Source organism: Triturus cristatus, chromosome 2_1 (genome assembly GCF_964204655.1).
Source record: "Triturus cristatus chromosome 2_1, aTriCri1.1, whole genome shotgun sequence".
In the NCBI taxonomy this organism is placed as follows: Eukaryota; Metazoa; Chordata; class Amphibia; order Caudata; family Salamandridae; genus Triturus; species Triturus cristatus.
In genome coordinates, this window is record NC_140581.1 from 651,328,296 (window position 1) to 651,349,988 (window position 21,693).

Genomic DNA, 21,693 nt, shown 5'->3' on the forward strand with positions numbered 1-21,693 from the left:
TCCGCTGATGTGGAAGTCCCACACCATGTCAAGCCAATGCTAACCGTATGTGTCTGAGGGCAGTGTCACACACATTGATGCCATCATCACAATCCACTATCCCATCACTGATGACTGTCAACCAGGCAGACCATCTATTCAGGTGTACACAGCTGCATGTCGTGTCCCATGGGGATGCTACATGGCTGCAGAGGAAACAAACATTGACAGGGGCAGTGTGCATACATCGTGAACAACTGCCACACCCAATACACCCCTGATGCATCCCTTACCCTATGGAGACTTCCAAACGTGTCCGTGCCTGTAACGCTGAGTCAGCCCACGATGACGTGTCCATGAGGAATAGCAGTGCCACAACAATGCAAGCAGCAGATGGCATGCGCAAGTACCTGGGGAAGAGAGACACACAAGAAGTCAGCCACAAAAAGCACAGCCACTTGCATGTGCATTTACTCGACACATGTATGGATGACAACATGCTAGGTCACAATTATGACTGGGGAAATACAACCATCACTGCCACCATCACTCCAGTGACACACCCACACACACCTCTGACTCACGTGCCATACATGCAGGTGGAGACACACATCACAACACATGCCACACGGGGACCAATGCGTGCACACTCAGACACTGGTACTCACCACTAAGCAAAGAAGTCGCGTATGAGCCGAGTCCGGATGTCCTCTTGCGGCTCCACATCCTCCACATCACTAGCCCTATTGCCAAGCCCTTCGTCCTCCATGGGTGGATGGTCCTCGTCATGTTGATCCAGGATGAGTGGCACAGCTCTCTCAACTGCCATGTTGTGCAGCATGCAGCAGACCATGAAGATTTTGCAGACCTTCGCAGGGGCATATGGGAGCGCGCCGCCGGTCTTGTGGAGGCACCTAAATCGGCTCTTCAGCAGGCCAAACGTCCTCTCTATCACTCGCCTTGTCCGGCCATGGGCGGTGTTGTAGCGGAGCTGGGCCGGCGTGATGGGGTTGCGGAGAGGTGTGAGCAGCCATGGCATGTTGGGATAGCCAGCGTCCCCTACATGGGAAGCACATGGACATCGTTAGAACTGGTGAAGCGGTCGTGCTGGTAGGCTATGCAAATTACAGGACAGACAGACTGTACCCACCAACAACACATGCTCTTTCGTTGCGCAGCTGCATCATCATTTCAGGCATCCTGCTACGCCTCATGATGTAGGCATCGTGTGCTGATCCTGGAAAACGAGCACAGACATGTGAAATCACCATGTTGGACTGACACACCACAAGGGCATTGATGGAGTGGTAGTGCTTCCGATTGCGGTACGCCACCTCCCGTACGTGTGGTGGTACCAAAGCTACATGTGTTCCATCTATGGACCCAATGACATGGGGCATCCCTCCCAGGGCATAGAATCCACGCTTGACCGCAGTCAACTGTTCAGGGGTTGGGAACTTGATGAAGTCATCCAGGTGAATCAACATGGCCTCTAAGAAATCATGCAGCACACGGCAGAACATGCTCTGGGACATGCCACCAACATGAGCTATGGTACATTGAAAGGTACCCGTGGCAAGAAAATGTAGGGCAGCCATTACCTTCAGCTGGGGTGTCAGTGCCGTAGGATACATGTGCTGCGGTTGCAGGTGTGGTGCCAGTCTCGCCGTCAACTCCAGAATCAACGGTTGGGTGAAGCGGTAGAGCCGGATGCTGTCATTCTCCTGCATGGCAGCCAAGTCCGGAATTGGTCGGGCAAGATGCGGCGCTCTGCAGTAATTTGGAAGTGACAAGGAAGAGTGAGTGCACTACTATAACAATTCATATGTACTGAGCACATGTTAATCTGTCAATGCACATATGCTACATAGGGAGTCAGGTATGTGCTACATGCCCAGGACACGTATGGATGGAAAGTGACACTCCTACCAAGACCCAGCTACACACGGAGATTGAGAACCTCCCCATGCCACGCCATGGGAATAGCTGTGTCCCAGTGCAAGTGAACAGCCAGACGCAAGACAGGAGTGACATACGCCCACACATCAGCAGAAGTAGGATGCCGATTGCAGAGACTGGTAGCGGAACACTAGAGCCACAGGTCACATGACATTACACTAGGACAGCCCACACACCTTGCCATGAAGGTGCACATGTCATGACTCACCACACATTCATTGTGAGGATGCAGACATGTCCTTGTCACGCTACTCCGTGTCCCATGCATACATGTGCACCTCACATCCGATACCACATGTGGCATGGTGTGCGGAACAGTGTGCAATGACAATCTACACACAGACACATGTTGGTTGCTGCAACGGCTGCAGCTTTTGAGGGTGCTCCAACATCAACCTGATGGGAAGACCCCACACATACATGACATAGTCACATTGTGCACCGTGGGTAGTGACAAGTCAGGTGTGATAACCCCTGTACCGGGCATCAGGGGACACTTCCGTGTGTTGGTGTCCGTGCCATGCCAGTGACGCTCACCCCAAGTGTGCAGTACGACATGCACACATGTCAAAGGAGTCAAGGGCATGCCTGGCACACATTGCACCATCACACAGTACATCTGTAGGCATCTCATCATACATCTGGTGCCTTCTCGACTCAGGAGTAATGTTCCACATCACAGGCCGTCACACCTGTGCCCCACACATGTAGTAATGCACAGACGAAGCCTTGATGTCAATTAATGGACAAGTATGTCCATTCATGGACAAGTATGTCCATCCATGGACAAGTATGTCCATCCATGGACAAGTATGTCCATCCATGGACAAGTATGTCCGCCCTATCCCTACCTGTGTGCCGCCTGTCACCACTGTGATGTGTGAAGACCGCTGTACTGCTGCGAAGAGGGCCTGTGTACGTTCCCATATCACTATGGGAGTGCTGCCGTATGTGTACCCATCGTGATGGCGAGTGTACAGGCATGTGTACGGCCCGTACCACTACGAGTAGGCATACGCAAGAACACCCATAGTGGTACGGGCCGTACACACGCCTGTACGCTCCCTATCACTATGGGTGTCCTCGCGCATGCGTACTCGTAGTGGTACGGGCCGTACACACGCCTGTACGCTCCCTATCACTATGGGTGTCCTCGCGTATGCGTACTCGTAGTGGTACGGGCCGTACACACGCCTGTACGCTCCCTATCACTATGGGTGTCCTCGCGTATGCGTACACGTAGTTATAGGGAGCGTACAGGCGTGTGTACGGCCCGTACCACTACGAGTACGCATACGCGAGGCCACCCATAGTGATAGGGAGCGTACAGGCATGTGTACGGCCCGTACCACTACGAGTACGCATACGCGAGGCCACCCATAGTGATAGGGAGTGTACAGGCGTGTGTGCGGCCCGTACCACTACGAGTACGCATACGCGAGGACACCCATAGTGATAGGGAGCGTACAGGCGTGTGTACGGCCCGTACCACTACGAGTACGCATACGCGAGGACACCCATAGTGATAGGGAGCGCACAGGCGTGTGTACGGCTCGTACCACTACGAGTACACATACGCGAGGACACCCATAGTGATAGTGAACGTAGGCACGCGTGTACGGGCCGTTGCAATGCATTTGGGGTGCCCTAGGGCCCCGGAACGCACCGTACCTGTGTGTGGAGCTCCAAATTACATAGGGGACACATGAGGGACAAGTATTAAGGCCTACATGCATGCTGGTTGTCATGGAGACCAAGTTAAAAATTTGAATGTGTTCTGGAAGGTGCACAGCAGTAGTCAGTTGGAATTAATCTACTTTGTTGCAATGTGTTTGTGGGGCTGACATCATGCAGGAGAATGAAACCGATAGAGAACACACAGACTGCTAGGTTTGAAGGGATTGGAGGAAACATAGGATGCAAATGTGAGTGACCAATCACTCTGTACTCCTGTGCATGAGATGGGCCAGCAAGGCAGATATAAGGCAGCCAGGTCCCATGAGGGAGCACTTGCCTGCACATCTTTGTATTCCACGACCCAGCTGCTGCTACTGATTTCCTGGAACCATGTCAAGGGCTGTGGAGAGGTCACAGCCATTCACCCTGGAGGAGAACATGGCTTTGGTGGATGTGATCCTCCCACGGTACCCCATGCTGTATGGGCGACCAGGTTATCAGGTGAGTTCAGTGTCCACTGGCACAGACTGTGTCCCTTTTTAGTGACTGTGACTTCTGCCATTGTGTCCAGGTGTGACACACATGCTTTGTACTGTAGGGGGGTCCCAGGGGGGGAATGCCTGATGTCTTCCAGCAGTGCCCTGAGACAGGAGGGGTGGGTGCAGAGTCCCCCCAGCAGTGCCCTGAGACAGGAGGGGTGGGTGCCTATCACTCCCAGCAGTGCCCTGAGACAGGAGGGGTGGGGGCCTATCACTCCCAGCAGTGCCCTGAGACAGGAGGGGTGGGTGCCTATCACTCCCAGCAGTGCCCTGAGACAGGAGGGGTGGGGGCCTATCACTCCCAGCAGTGCCCTGAGACAGGAGGGGTGGGGGCCTATCACTCCCAGCAGTGCCGTGAGACAGGAGGGGTGTGTGCAGAGTCCTCCCAGCAGTGCCCTGAGACAGGAGGGGTGGGGGCCTATCACTCCCAGCAGTGCCCTGAGACAGGAGGGGTGGGTGCAGAGTCCTCCCAGCAGTGCCCTGAGACAGGAGGGGTATGTGCAGAGTCCTCCCAGCAGTGCCCTGAGACAGGAGGGGTGGGTGCAGAGTCCTCCCAGCAGTGCCCTGAGACAAGAGGGGTGGGTGCCTTTCACTCCCAGCAGTGCCCTGAGACAGGAGGGGTGTGTGCAGAGTCCTCCCAGCAGTGCCCTGAGACAGGAGGGGTGGGGGCCTCTCACTCCCAGCAGTGCCCTGAGACAGGAGGGTTGGGTGCCTATCACTCCCAGCAGTGCCCTGAGACAGGAGGGGTGGGGGCCTATCACTCCCAGCAGTGCCCTGAGACAGGAGGGGTGGGTGCAGAGTCCTCCCAGCAGTGCCCTGAGACAAGAGGGGTGGGTGCCTTTCACTCCCAGCAGTGCCCTGAGACGGGAGGGGTGTGTGCAGAGTCCTCCCAGCAGTGCCCTGAGACAGGAGGGGTGGGGGCCTATCACTCCCAGCAGTGCCCTGAGACAGGAGGGGTGGGTGCCTGTCACTCCCAGCAGTGCCCTGAGACAGGAGGGGTGGGGGCCTATCACTCCCAGCAGTGCCCTGAGACAGGAGGGGTGGGGGCCTAACACTCCCAGCAGTGCCCTGAGACAGGAGGGGTGGGTGCAGAGTCCTCCCAGCAGTGCCCTGAGACAGGAGGGGTGGGTGCCTATCACTCCCAGCAGTGCCCTGAGACAGGAGGGGTGGGGGCCTATCACTCCCAGCAGTGCCCTGAGACAGGACGGGTGTGTGCAGAGTCCTCCCAGCAGTGCCCTGAGATGGGAGGGGTGAGTGCAGAGTCCTCCCAGCAGTGCCCTGAGACAAGAGGGGTGGGTGCCTTTCACTCCCAGCAGTGCCCTGAGACAGGAGGGGTGTGTGCAGAGTCCTCCCAGCAGTGCCCTGAGACAGGAGGGGTGGGGGCATATCACTCCCAGCAGTGCCCTGAGACAGGAGGGGTGGGGGCCTATCACTCCCAGCAGTGCCCTGAGACAGGAGGGGTGGGGGCCTATCACTCCCAGCAGTGCCCTGAGACAGGAGGGGTGGGTGCAGAGTCCTCCCAGCAGTGCCCTGAGACAGGAGGGGTGGGTGCCTATCACTCCCAGCAGTGCCCTGAGACAGGAGGGGTGGGGGCCTATCACTCCCAGCAGTGCCCTGAGACAGGAGGGGTGGGGGCCTATCACTCCCAGCAGTGCCCTGAGACAGGAGGGGTGGGTGCAGAATCCTCCCAGCAGTGCCCTGAGACAGGAGGGGTGGGGGCCTATCACTCCCAGCAGTGCCCTGAGACAGCAGGGGTGGGTGTGATGCACAGTGTGAGCCTGGATCATTGATTGTGTAGTTGCCCTCATTCCACCTGTGTCCTTTCTATGGCACGTACTGCTTTTGGCCTTCCCCCACAGGATCATGTCCCTATGACAAAGTTGCAATGCGTTGGATGCATACTATGCCTTGTTGTAAACAGCAAATGTGTTCTAATCTGTGTCCCCGTGACATGTGCAAGGTGTATTGATGTAGTGTCACTTGTTCATCCTCACAGGTAGACGCCTCTGCCAAGGAGCAGATATGGCTGGACGCCGTCAGCGCCGTGAGGAGTGCGGATGGTCAGAGGCGGCACCTGTCCCAGGTGAGGAAACGCTGGCAGGATATCCGGTGCTGGACGCAGAGGATCGCACGGGTCCTGCTGGGGGACTCACCTGAGAGCCACAAGAACCGCGGGTGCCGCCGTCTCTCCCACATCCAGAAACGTGTGCTGGCGGTGGTCTTTCCTGACTTGGACAGGCGTCTACAGGACATGCAGCAGCCGGAAGGGGGTAGGTACATGTGTGTGTTTGTTGTGTTTCACCAGCATTTGTAAGTGCACTGTTCCATGGATACACTTCCAGGGTTTATGGTGCTGTGACGATCCTGTTACCCACAGTGTTGTAGGCCTCTCCTGCCTCCCTTCCCCACCTTTCAATGTGTTCCCTGGTCTATGTGTAGTCACTCCATCACAAAGTTATGTAGCCTGACACCTTCTCCAAGTGTACAATGCCTGCAGCATCATGTGTGGGGGTGGTGTGTAACAGGTTTAGTGACCTTGCCTGTTCCCTGTCCAGTTCTGGACTTGTGGGTTCCATGTCAGTTGGCACTAATGCTGATTTCAGACATGGGAGTTAATCTCTTGAGTGCGAGGCCTTCCAGCAGGCATGTCCCATGTGGTGGCCTGTGACATGATGTGCATGAGTGTGCGTTACGCATAGTGCAGGGATGTTAGCGTGTGTTGCAGTCATTTCCATTCAGGAGCATGGAGTTGTGTGGCCACTACTGTCCCCAGGGGCATCTTTTCCTAGGTATCATGTGTGTAATCCGAGAATGCCGACAATCTCTGTGTCTACAGCATAGGTTGTGCTCTGTGCCATTGTCCCCTGGCACCATGTTTATTGACGTGAGATGTATTAGAAGTGTCCACTGTCCAGCCTGACATGATTTTCCAAGTACATACTTACGGTGGCCATTGCCTGTGTGTCTTGTAGCAATCATCTGATGATGCCCATTTGTACATGATTCTTTGGACAGGCGCACCTTGGGTATTTGGTGTGCAATCTTGAATTATTGCATCCCATGTGTATTTCACCCAGACTAAGAGATGTAAGTGCTTCCTGTGTCTCCACAGATGTGTCTCATGTAGGGGGTGGGTGGGGCGGCCATGGCCTACATATCAAGACCTGTCATCTCCTTGCTCGGACTGGCCAGTGTGTGATGTTTGTCTGGACATACACTCAAGGTGCAGCGTGCCAGTCAGGGTGGGCATGTTCTCAGTATTACCTATGCTACATGTGCCTCTAGTTCCTGGATTTGGTCCCTGCTCATCCCAATTTCCTGCCACGCTGTGTGGTGCAGATGCAGTGCTGTATTGTCCCCAGGGCCTTGCTCCTCAGTCAGAATGCCATGTCATCTCATTTGCTATTGTGTCATGCTCTCCATAGTTTTTCCATGGCATGGTGGGTCACACAACTGTGTCTTGCAGGGCCTACGTATGTACCTTGTTTTGTAGTTGTAACTCATCCTTTGTTTCAGGCTATGCACTGTAACCTACGTAGATTGTACTCATGTGACATATGTATACAGGTGTATGATTACTTTCTGTCTCTTCACCCTGCCCACAGCATCGTCGGGGGACACGGAGGGAGACATGGACACAGACGGCGCGGAGGGACCGAGCACCAGTGCCAGCGGTGACATCGGGGCTGGCACTTCGAGTGGGACAGAGGCGGTGGAGCGTGAACCCGGGGACCTGTCGACTGGCACAACAGACTATGAAGCGGATGGGTCCGAGGATGATCACTCCGAGTGGGCGGTGGCTGCACCACCATCTGACAGCAGCCCTACATCTGGCACCACCCCCTCCATTGCCATCAGCCGCTTCCCACGTGCTCGTGTCCCTTCCCAATGTGCCCGGTCACCACATGTCTCCTTCCTGCCAGGCACCGCACCCCCTGCCCCTGTCTCCACTGCTGCCGCCAATGCTGAGTCTGTGGACATCCAGCGGCAGTTGCAGTTTGGTCAGACTGCGATCCTTAATGTCCTCCATGGCCACAGCCAGGTCCTCAACAACATGGAGGCATACTTGGAGGGCATTCATTCATCGCAGGCTGACCAACGCAACTTGCTGAGGTCCATAGACTCCACACTGACTGCAGCAGTGGGTCTCCTGCAGCGCTACGTCCAACCCCCTACCCCTGCTCCTTCCACACTTCCCACTCCCATGCCTGTCCAACATACACCCAGACGTAAGCATGCACCCACCACAACAGACACAGGCACCACACCAGCAGGGAAGGTCCGCCGCACACCTCCTGACGCGCACACACAGGGTGCAGTAGGCACACCCACTGGGTCGGGGGGCAAACGTGTGACACGCAGCCAGAGTGGGAGTCCGCATTCCACCCAATCCACTCCCTCCAAATCCCCTCCCCTCAGCTCTCCTGGCCACATCTCCCCCAAAGACTCCTTCATGGCCGCTCTGTCCCTGAGCCCCACAGTGACACCACCCCGCAAGCGGTCAAGGAGGTCCCCGGTCAGGGTGCTTGAGTCCCCCCCCTGTCCACACCCTCCCACAGTGGCGCTGCGACCCATCCCTCTGACCCCCCCCCTCCTTGGGGCCTGTGGTTCCTTCGAGTGCAGGGGAGTCCCTGGAGGACCTTGCTAAGGTGTGCAGCGAGATCCTGGCCTCCGCCTTTGGCCCTGCCCCTGTGGAAATATGGATTTTTCTGGTCAGTTGTGTCCCCTATCTTGGACCCCAACGGTTCTATGTGCATGTTACAAGTACATGTATGTTTCCTCCAGTTCCAGTTATGAAGACGCAAACACATGTGCGTCCACCGTCAACATGTCCTCTGTCAGATCCGCCATGAATAGGCCGGATATTCCATTCTTAAGTATGAAAGGCCACCGGCTTTATATGGTTCACTTATGCCATTTTACAGTCCATGCAAGTAGGCCCTGATTCTGTCATCGAACTCTTCTTGCCTTCTGCTTCTGAAAACTCCAGTCTGAGCCTGCATCTGTGACCATGAACTTTGTCTCATTCTCTGCGCGGCTCACGAAGCCTGACATCAGCTTGCTGCCTGCCAAGAACTGTATTTCACCTTCGAAATTATCTGCTCCGTTCCCTGTCCGATGCATTCCTGTCTAGTAGCTTAAGTAAACATTCTGCCAGCTACCGAGCAAAGGCCCGGCTTCTCTGTCTTTATGCAAGTAATTCATAGTCCTGTTACCATGGAATATTCCTACCCCCTCGCATTTCGTGTAGACACTTAGACGCTTGTGCACGCACACACAGTCAGTATAGAATAGATTTTGTCCAAGAGTCCTTCTTTTGTGGATAACATAGTTCTTTAAACATAGGATGTTAGATATGATTTGGGATTAGGTTGACTTGACCCCCCAGACTTTTCGTCTCCACATGTAGAGCTAAATATCAAGTCCCCTTCACCCCCTAGTTGCACGTCAATCACACGTCATGCTGCTGCGCGCGCATCTATGCCAAGTATTATCTTATAGATCCACCTATATATGACATCATAACCAATTATGTTCCTTTTTACTCCTTATTACACCCATTTTCGGTTACGCATATGAATCGTCATTTTCCTTATCAATTGTTACGCCTACTGCATTCGCTTCATTGTAATGTATGTACTATAAAAGTCATTTCTTGTCAATAAAGTATGTACTTCACTTCCTGAACCTCCGTGGTGATGGAACCTGGAGCAACCGATTATAATCGTTCATTGGAATAAAGCCCATTCCGAACCTCTAATACCACGGATTCTGCCTCTCATTTTACTGAGCTATTTTATTATGTTTCCGCATCAAATTAAGTCCCGGTAAAGGAATTTTATTTACCACATGAATGGCGCCCGAACAGGGACACTTTCTCATCTCACGCGCCGGCGGTGAGTTGCAGGCCCGGTTTCCTGCCACAGCTGGACGGACAATAACGCGTACCAGCAGGATTTCCTGTATCTCCCTCCGGTCAAGCGGGGGCGACTGAGGCTGCGATCAACACCCAGACGAGGCGGTGAGAAGTGCGAAGTATCCCGACCAGAGCCTAGCTGAGAGAGCAAGATCCGAGGTATACAGAGGCCCACCAGTTCGAAGTCAAGTCCAGTTTCCAACGAGTCGAGTCGAGTCCAGTCCGGTCCAAGTTCAGTCTCCGAGGCCTTCCGTTTCCGAAGCTACCCGGTGAGTACCATTGCTGGGGAGGCATTTCTGACGTGCACATAGGTTGTGCCGGTCAAGACGGGTTTGGGTACACAAATCCGGTCTGCACTGTTTTAGCAGTGTATATGTACTGTTTAGCAGTATATCAAGTATTCCGAAGTATCTAGTTATTGTCAAAGAATTATGCTTGGTGATTAGTTATGCAGACGATCATCATTGTTGGTTATTTTTAAAGGTTAAAAAAAATGTTTAATGTTTAATGTTTAATGTGTTAAACGTCCGGCATATTGTGGTATGAATGGTTGTTCATTATTGTGCTTTTGTACTAAGTGTGTTCAAGATTAAGTATCAGATCAGTTCTCAATATGCCGCTCTTTTCGAAACTAAGACAGATCACTACAAGAAAAGGGGTACTCGAAGAAGCCGTTCCTATTCCTCCTAGGGACACTCCAGGGTACTTCATGTATCATAAACATGGCCTAGACGCCATATTATTTCTCGATCTATGGGTAGACTACACTAAGGAATTACCAGAAAGTCAGAGGTGGCCCACAGCGGGAACCTGGGATGCAGAGTGCATCGTGAAAGTAGAGGAAGAATTATGGAAAAAGAAAGCTAGACAATCACAGAAAGACGCCATTGAATTATGGCGTAAAGAATCACATAGACGAACAGAAAAAGCACGTAGACAGGAAGAGAAGAGTAAAGAGAATTCTAATGAAGTCCGAGAAAATCTATTAATTAAGGAAGGTATCCGAGTGAAATCAGAACAAGTAGACAGACAAAGAAATGCCCTTATGAATGGTATGTATCCCCTTCTGGCCGAAGGATTACCTAAGGCTACTCCAGAGATACCGAAAGACTTGCCACCCCCATTATTCCCAATAAAGGTACATCCTAAGGGGCATCCTAGAACCGCAGAAGATGTTTTTCTTTCCTCGTATTTAGATGACGCAGCTCCCGAGTATGCTAATTCCGCCCCACATAGACCACCTATCAGGGAGGTTCAACGCCAAGATCCGGTACCCGTATCTCTACAGCAACGAGTTCCGGCAAGCACATCTGTTTCTACATCTGTCCCTGCAGATACTTCTATAGCTGTGTCCACACCTATAGTTGCTGTATCGCGTTCTACGAATCCTTTCACGCCCGATACCCCAGATGGGGCTACGGGAGGTACCAGCAACATTTTTTCTACGCCACCCAGAATAAATAAACTTACTTTTCAAGAGTCAGGACATTCACGTACACCCAAACTCATAAATGCCCGTACGCTTAAGGAACTTCTTATAGATTGTAGATATGACCCTGTGCCCGGAAAAGAGGACGAAATGACCCTAGCATCATTACGTATCAGACGAGCCGCAGTGTACTTAGGGAAATTACCAGGAATGACTGCGCATCTAGATAAAATATACCATTTTGTCCAAACAGGGCGAGATCCAGAATGTATTAACAGAGCTATGGAATACCAGAAAGTGGAGATACAGGGGGAACTGTTACGTTTCCTCATAAATTGTGTGATCAGAAATCAAGACCGACCAGGGGTAGACCCGGAAGCAATGCAAATTCTTACCAGATGGAGTCAGAATATATCAGAAGGAAGACATGATAAGCAGAATTGTATAATAGCCATGTGCCGAAAGATCCGTAAAGAAATAGAACGCCTACACGAAGAAAGATTAGCGGTAGACCAGTTCGATCAAAGCGAGGAAGAAGGATCAGGACTGCCCACAGGACAGTCAGAAACTATAGCCTATGTAGGTAGAAGAAGATCTTGTAATAGTACTAGATGTCTTACTGATCCGATACGTCCGATGTGTCTAGAAAATAACAGAAAATTTCAAACACCCATAGTCCATATAAGGTCTAACGAGCATTCGTTCCAAACAGCTGACAAATTACTCCGAGAACGAAGGGGTTATCATTTCCTCGATTCTATGGATGAACAAGAATTAGCTAGGTCAGCTGTCCATTGGGTTGACAGTCCCGGAAAATATAGTGATGATACAGTAGCACGCACATTTTTGAATCTCACCCCAGATGAACAGCGTTTAGCTGGGATTTATATGATTCAACAACTCATTATACTATATCAGAGTCAGCATTCGGATCCTGGTCCCTTACCTGATATATTGACTGAATTGCTTATGAATAAATGGAGAGGTTCAGGTACTAAATTAATTAAAGAAATTCTAGAATCAAGAAAGCAGTATATTCTTTTTGTATGTTCAGATCGTGTCTCATTGCCCATCAAGGAAAGAACCACGTATTACATGGACAGACAGAATCCCTTACGAGAAGTGCACCCAATAAAGGGCGAGGACAACGAGTTTAAGCGCGTATTTGTATATACGCCCATATCAAAAATAGAATTGTTAGAAATGAAGAAAGTGGTACCCAGTCATGACAAAGATCCAGCGGGTTTTCACCGAGAAATTAAAGACATGTTACTCATGGGAGAGTATACCTATCCCGACATTATGACAATATTAAAGGTATTGATGCCTGCTGGCATTTATGAGAAACTCAGGGAAAAAGAGTGGGAGGTAGGAGACCAAAAGATAGAATGGTCAGTATTAGAAGCAGAATAAAAGGCCCGAACTGCAGGAGCAGGACTTGGGGATAAAACTAAAGCACTACCAGGTTTATTAGTACAGGTACTGCCACGTTTATTAACTACGAAAAAGGAAGATTGGGGTACAATTTCAGCCTGTAAACAGAAGCAAGATGAAGACACTAGTGATTACTATGCCCGATTTGAAAAATGTTTTGGTATAAATAGTGGCATAAAAGCGAGTAGCGAATCATACCCACATCTGTTTGTAACAAAATTAGTAGAAAACGCCCTGCCCCAAGTAAAGAATAGAGTATTAAAATTCGAGAGTACCTGGCAAGGTAACACTCCATCACAAATGTTACAAATGTTACAGTACCATCACAATAGAATCAGAGAGGAACAAGATCATGAACAAAGACGCATGAAAGACACGAAAATGAAAATGCTAGTCTCTCAGACAGTTCCAGCTGAAGGACATAAAAAGGGTATGACACATTCCGGTGATTCAGCCGGACCTGTAAAAGGGACATGCAATTATTGTAAAAAGCCAGGTCATTACGTACCCGATTGTCCAGTTTTGAAACATAATATCGCCATAGGTAAAACACAAGAAAGATCACGGCCACCTAGACAGGACCAGAATGAACAAGGAGCTCCGCAGCATGCACAGTCCATGCCAGCGTCACAACAGTCTATACAGCTTGTGCCAGCTGCACCAGCGCTGCCTGTTGCTGCCACACAAACCACGACACGACAACTGTACCAGACCGCACAGTACGACTATCCTGATTATCAACGATACGCATGAACAAGCCTAGAGAGGGAAGTTGACTTACCCCTTATCGAGATCCCTGTAGATCAAGAAGGACCTTATGTACATAGTGAATTATTAGGCCAAGACAGAAAATTTTTACTCGATACAGGGGCAAGTCGAACAACCATAAAACGTAGTGAAGTTCCAGGGGCACCCCTCTCAGGCTCTCAGAATATTTCCCTTGGTTTTTCAGGAAAACCTATTGTTAATGAAGTGCCACAACCTCTCCCACTTACGATAGGACCTTTGACCCGAACTACAGATTTATTGCTTACTAAATCATGTCCAGAAAATCTGTTAGGAATAAAAACACTGAAAGCTCTAGGAGCCATAATATGTTGTTCTCCGGAAGGAGTAAGGTTGTTTTTACGTGATTTTAAAGGTCATTATGTGTCTAGAGACATGGATCCCCGACTGCAGACTTTACCTACACATCTATGGGCACAAGGCCCTACTGATGTTGGTTGCATGAATATTACACCATATCGAGTTACACTAAAGGCAGGAGTGGTACTACCACGAATGCGACAATACAAGTTACCACCAGATGCTGTAGTGGCTTTACTACAAATCATTGACGAGCTCATTACCCAAGGAGTAGTTGTAGAAACAGACTCCAATGTATGTAATTCACCGATAATTCCGATTCTTAAACGAACAGATCCGAAGGCCCCACCAGTATATCGATTGGTTATTGATCTGCGCGAATTAAACAAATGCATTGTGCCACAATTTCCTGTGGTCCCAGATATCTCGTCATTACTGACAGCTATTGATTCCGAAGCGACATTCTTTACTGTAATCGATCTCAAGAATGCCTTTTTCAGCGTCCCAATAGATCCGGAAAGCCAATATTTGTTCGGATTTAGTTTAAATGGACGTAGCTTTAAATTCTCACGCGCACCTCAAGGATTTACAGAAAGCCCCAGCATCTATAGCCAAGCACTGAAACGAGAACTTGACAGTATCCACATGCCAGTTAACACTGCCTTGCTTCAATACGTCGATGATCTGTTGATCACCGCGAGAAGTGAACCGGAATGTGAAAAAGCATCACTGACAGTTTTACAATTTCTAGCCGAAAAGGGGCACAAGGTGTCCCCTTCTAAGCTGCAATTCTGTGTCCAGCGAGTTATTTATCTTGGACACTCGCTGTCCAAGGAGGGAAGGCAGCTTACACCAGACCGCATTCAGTTAATAGCTAACATGCCAATACCCAAGACACAAAAGGAGGTGCGGGCTTTCATAGGCCTCACGTCATACTGTAGACAGTGGATCCCTCAATACGCATTTCTAGCAAAACCACTCATTCAGTTGACAACACAGGAGGCAGCCACATCGACTGTTCTCCCTTGGACTCAGGAACATACACAAGCTTTTGAAAGCCTAAAGAAAGCTTTATGTCAAGCACCTGTTTTAGCAACACCATGTTACAGAAAACAGTTTACACTCTTTGTTACAGAACGCGAAGGTACTGCCTTGTCAGTACTCACACAGGAACAAGCAGGAGCACACAAACCATGTGCTTATTTTTCTAGTACATTAGATCCCGTAGCTCAGGCTTTGCCTGCATGCCTAAAATCAGTGGCAGCGACAGCTTTAGCAATCAGACAAAGCGATGCCATAGTGTTAGGACATCCATTGACAGTTCAAGTACCACATGCAGTAGAGGTTCTTGTAAATAGAACGCAAACACAACACTTGACTATAGCGCGACTTACAGGGTACGAACTTACATTGTTTCAGCCACACATAGAAATCAGACGCTGTAACACATTGAATCCTGCCACACTTTTGCCAGTAACCGGAACAGACCCACTAGCCCATGACTGTATTGAAGTTATTACTATAACGACGAAACCCAGACAAGACTTAACCGATGTCCCATTGTCAGACCCAGACCTGACATTGTATGTAGATGGTTCATGTATGAGAACAAATACAGGAGAGTTGGTGGCTGCTTACGCAGTCACAACAGATACTGAAGTCATTGAAACTAATCGTATAAATACTTTGTCAGCTCAAGCCGCAGAGCTTATTGCTCTGACACAAGCCTGTATTCAAGCCACAAGTAAAAAAGTCAACATATACACTGATTCACGTTATGCATTCGGAGTTGTACATGACTTCGGCGTGCTGTGGCGAGAGAGAGGTTATTTAACTTCCCACGGTGCCCACATTCAGCACGGACCCCTCATTCATGCCTTATTAGATGCAATACATCTACCTATTGCAATATCGATTATGAAATGCAAAGCACATACGAAGGTTACTGATATCATTTCTCAAGGCAATGATCTAGCCGACAGAACAGCTAAACAGACTGCTCAAACTCAAACATCCGACATGACAAAGACAATAGTCCCGATGCCGACACATTGTATGACAGTTAAAGATCCTACTCTTGATGTAATTGACATACAGACACATGCTACACCAGACGAAATAAAGAAATGGACTGAATTAGGAGGGATCCAAACGGACCAAGGATGGATGATGAAGGAAAAGTCTGTGTGGTTCCTTCCTGATTCAATGGTCCAAGTTATAATTAACACTATACATAGTCCAGCACACCTAGGAGAAAAAGCTATGCTAGATAGCATTCAACACATTTGGTTCAATAAACATTTACGAACAGCAGCCAAACAAAAGGTCCGTACCTGTATGATCTGTTGCCAGTTCAACCCAGGAAAAAGCGTTCCCGTAGAACAGGGTGGATTTCATCCTCCTAATCACCCTTTTGAAGTCCTCCAGATGGATTATATCCAGATGGAACGATGTCGAGGATTCAAATATGTTCTCGTAGTTGTCTGCGCTCTGTCCCGCTGGACGGAGGCATACCCGGTTTCAGATTACACTGCCCCGACTACTGCCAAACAGTTAGTTCGAGAATTCTTCCCACGATACGGTTTACCACGTGTTGTTCACTCAGATAACGGCCAGCCGTTCTCATCCGAATTAATGAAACATGTTTCACTTTTGTTAGGTTATCAGTGGAAATTCCACTGTGTCCGACACCCCGAAGCAGCAGGTCTCGTAGAAAGACATAATCAGACCCTGAAAATTAGATTGTCCAAAATATGCAGGGAGAAAGGTGTCGACTGGGTAGTAGCACTACCAGTTGCACTCTTTTTCACAAGAATGGTAGCACACTCTCGAACAGGGCTATCCCCGTATGAGGTGATCTTCGGCAGACCACCAAATATGTGGGGGACGCCTATACCACGCAAAATAACTGATATTGACTGTAATATGCTGACAGATTACTTGGCTTCCTTGATGTCTGCACTGCAATCTTGTCGTTCACAGGTAGCTGCAGCCTTTCCCGACAATACTGAGGTGAAACCCCATGACGTAATTCCGGGGGACCTCGTCCTTGTGAGGAATTTCGACCGAAAGACTCAGCTGGAGCCCAGGTGGAAGACACCCAAGTTGGTCTTGCTAACCACAAGGACAGCCGTGAAGATTGAAGGCAGGAAAGGATGGATTCATTCAAGTCATATCAAGAAATTTCATGGACTTCCTTCAGATGTAAACAGCCCACCTCGTGTGTCCTCACCAATTGACTCAAAACTACCTCTGGCTGAGGCCGACAGTAAAGAACTTTATAAACTAAAATTAAGGCCTAGGCCGTCGGACGATTTGATTGTTTAAGTCCTCTCCTAGGTGAAGCGGTTGAATCTGTCTCCGACATGTATCGCCTAGACCTGAATCATGGACAGTCGCGAAAAATGATGAAACGACAGGCGTATTGTAAATCACTGCGTAGCCATTGCATAGTGACATTATTAATTTTGTTTTTCTTAAGTCTTTTAATAATTACTGCAAGTATATTGTTGCACATATATTACCCTATTGCCAGAAATGTTTACAATGTTACTGCTGAACATTCTTTTAGTGACCTACCGCCACATGAATTGTCTTATAGACTTGCGCTGCGCAATAACACTTTCATTAGTATGTTACATCATTCCCATCAGACTAGTAATGCAACTAATTGTTGGGTGTGTGGCCGGCTCCCTCCCTATCAGAATTATGAAGGAGTCCTGCCTTTCTTTCCACATCCGTTTACACATAATGGCTCCTGTGGAGCATGGTTTAGTTTAATCAATTCCATAGACTCAGACACAGCAGTTTATCAAGACCATTGGGTATGGGGAAATTTGAACCTAGTTTTATTCAAGGTCTGTTACCCTGACAAGGAGGGTCGCCCCAAAGGAACAGGAACTGATCTAGAAAATGAAGTATATGGATTAGGTAACTTTACTCCTAATCTCATGGTTCTAAATGTCGAATCCGAAGTTGAACTAGTTTTACCAACCATGTCAGTATTCCCAGCGAAAGGCGAATTGTGTGTAAGAAAAGTTGGTTCCATACATATGGGCCATAGTAAATGCACTACTACAGTAGAATTCAGTGATCAAGGCAAATCTTCATTTAGAGCTTATCGCCACTCCTACTTTATATGTGGTCAGACTGCATATATGCGTCTACCTCTAGATTGGGATGGTACCTGCTACATTGCATTCCTTTTGCCACCTGTTTTTCTAGCTCCTCCTGATTATTATAGAAATATTCATTTAGTACACAACAGAGAGCGGAGAGATCTCCCAATAGTCGATTACACTGAAACAGCATGGGAAAAATACACAGATTTCAATAAAGGCATCTTTCCCTATATAGGTACTGTTACTAATAGTAAGCTGATACGTAGATTAACTAGAACCCTTGAAGCAGTAGTAAATGAAACTATTTCCGCCTTAGGCAATTTAACAGAAGAGCAGTCTGCTATGCGGATTGTTGTGCTTCAAAATCGTCTTGTCCTTGACGTCATCCTGGCTGATAGGGGCGGAGCTTGTAGGGTCATCGGATCAAGCTGCTGCGTATTCATACCAGAAAATTCGCCATCTGTATATAAAGCTATAACTCGCCTTCATAAGATTGTAAGCCAGATACACCAGAACCCAGGCACCTGGACTTGGTCCGGTTGGTTTTGGAGCGTGATATCAGCCTGGGGATGGAAAGTTCTATCATTCCTAGGTATTGGCCTTCTCATACTATTCAGTTGCTGTCTATGTCTACAATGTGGACCAGCGATTTGTGGTCTGTGTGCCACATCGTGCATTCCACGTCAAGATTTTCATTCAAGATCCCGGAAGAAGAAAGAAGAACAAATGATGCTATATGAACAGATCAATGGATTAATGAAGATTGATATCTCTTGACGGGCAAGTAGGGGACAAGGAGGGAATGTGGAAATATGTATTTTTCTGGTCAGTTGTGTCCCCTATCTTGGACCCCAACGGTTCTATGTGCATGTTACAAGTACATGTATGTTTCCTCCAGTTCCAGTTATGAAGACGCAAACACATGTGCGTCCACCGTCAACATGTCCTCTGTCAGATCCGCCATGAATAGGCCGGATATTCCATTCTTAAGTATGAAAGGCCACCGGCTTTATATGGTTCACTTATGCCATTTTACAGTCCAGGCAAGTAGGCCCTGATTCTGTCATCGAACTCTTCTTGCCTTCTGCTTCTGAAAACTCCAGTCTGAGCCTGCATCTGTGACCATGAACTTTGTCTCATTCTCTGCGCGGCTCACGAAGCCTGACATCAGCTTGCTGCCTGCCAAGAACTGTATTTCACCTTCGAAATTATCTGCTCCGTTCCCTGTTCGATGCATTCCTGTCTAGTAGCTTAAGTAAACATTCTGCCAGCTACCGAGCAAAGGCCCGGCTTCTCTGTCTTTATGCAAGTAATTCATAGTCCTGTTACCATGGAATATTCCTACCCCCTCGCATTTCGTGTAGACACTTAGACGCTTGTGCACGCACACACAGTCAGTATAGAATAGATTTTGTCCAAGAGTCCTTCTTTTGTGGATAACATAGTTCTTTAAACATAGGATGTTAGATATGATTTGGGATTAGGTTGACTTGACCCCCCAGACTTTTCGTCTCCACATGTAGAGCTAAATATCAAGTCCCCTTCACCCCCTAGTTGCACGTCAATCACACGTCATGCTGCTGCGCGCGCATCTATGCCAAGTATTATCTTATAGATCCACCTATATATGACATCATAACCAATTATGTTCCTTTTTACTCCTTATTACACCCATTTTCGGTTACGCATATGAATCGTCATTTTCCTTATCAATTGTTACGCCTACTGCATTCGCTTCATTGTAATGTATGTACTATAAAAGTCATTTCTTGTCAATAAAGTATGTACTTCACTTCCTGAACCTCCGTGGTGATGGAACCTGGAGCAACCGATTATAATCGTTCATTGGAATAAAGCCCATTCCGAACCTCTAATACCACGGATTCTGCCTCTCATTTTACTGAGCTATTTTATTATGTTTCCGCATCAAATTAAGTCCCGGTAAAGGAATTTTATTTACCACACCCCACCCCCTGTGGTGGAGTCCTCCATCCCTGCACCCACGACACCTACCTTTCACCCTCCTGTCCCTGCGGTGCCTGTTTCTTCCCCCCCACATGATGCCCTCACCCCTGTGGAAGACAACGGATTGTAACTGTGCAGGCAAGCTAGGGGACACGCATCCCACTGTGTCCCCCATCCAGCTGGGACTCCTGGACTGCCCTATGGCCTTTGTTAAAATTGGACTCACGTCATACTAGTTTTTTTCTCATGCTGAATAAAGCTATTTATTTTTGCCCTTGGAACACTCCTGCATAGCTGGCCTTGCTGTTGGTGGGGCTGCTACATGGTTGTGGGTGTTGGTCATGTGTTGGGTGTGTGGGAAATGTAGTAGTGTGCTACTCATAGGGGGGACCCTGGGATCTGTGTGCCATCACACGGTGTTAGCTACCTTTCTCCATTCATGTCAGCAGTTGCTGCATGTTGCAATTGTCCCAAGGTGTATTCCTTCCTCTGTGTACCCTGACTTCTTCCCTGCAGGGTGTCCCCTGACTTTGGCACAGAGCTGTGTGTCCATTAGCTGGGTGTGTGACGTAGTCCTTCACCTTTGCACATGCATGCTGAGCGATGTCTCCACCTGCGTCATTCGTGGCATCCTTGGTAGTCGTTGTACTTGTGTATGTGGCCTATTGACATGACTTCATGTGTACATGTTTTCTTTTCTGCGCTATGCATGCGTATACCCCCAGCCTCGAACACATGTGGTACATGTACTGCAGGGTCTTTGTGCACCTGACTGACATTTGTGGGCATGGTATCTGTGACTACTCCACCCTTTGCGTTCCATGGCCACTGCTGGGAGTGATGGGCCCCCACCCCTCCTGTCTCAGGGCATTGGTGGGAGTGATAAGCACCCACCCCTCCTGTGTCTGTGCACTGCTGGGAGGACTATGCACACACCCCTCCTGTGTCTGGGCACTGCTGGGAGGACTCTGCACACACCCCTCCTGTGTCTGGGCACTGCTGGGAGGACTCTGCACCCACCCCTCCTGTGTCTGGGCACTGCTGGGAGTGATAGGCCCCCACCCCTCCTGTCTCAGGGCACTGCTGGGAATGATAGGCACCCACCCCTCCTGTCTCAGGGCACTGCTGGGAGTGATAGGCCCCCACCCCTCCTGTCTCAGGGCACTGCTGGGAGGACTCTGCACACACCCCTCCTGTGTCTGGGCACTGCTGGGAGGACTCTGCACACACCCCTCCTGTCTCAGGGCACTGCTGGGAGTGATAGGCCCCCACCCCTCCTGTCTCACGGCACTGCTGGGAGGACTCTGCACCCACCCCTCCTGTGTCTGGGCACTGCTGGGAGTGATAGGCCCCCACCCCTCCTGTCTCAGGGCACTGCTGGGAGTGATAGGCACCCACCCCTCCTGTCTCAGGGCACTGCTGGGAGTGATAGGCCCCCACCCCTCCTGTCTCAGGGCACTGCTGGGAGGACTCTGCACACACCCCTCCTGTCTCAGGGCACTGCTGGGAGGACTCTGCACACACCCCTCCTGTGTCTGGGCACTGCTGGGAGGACTCTGCACACACCCCTCCTGTGTCTGGGCACTG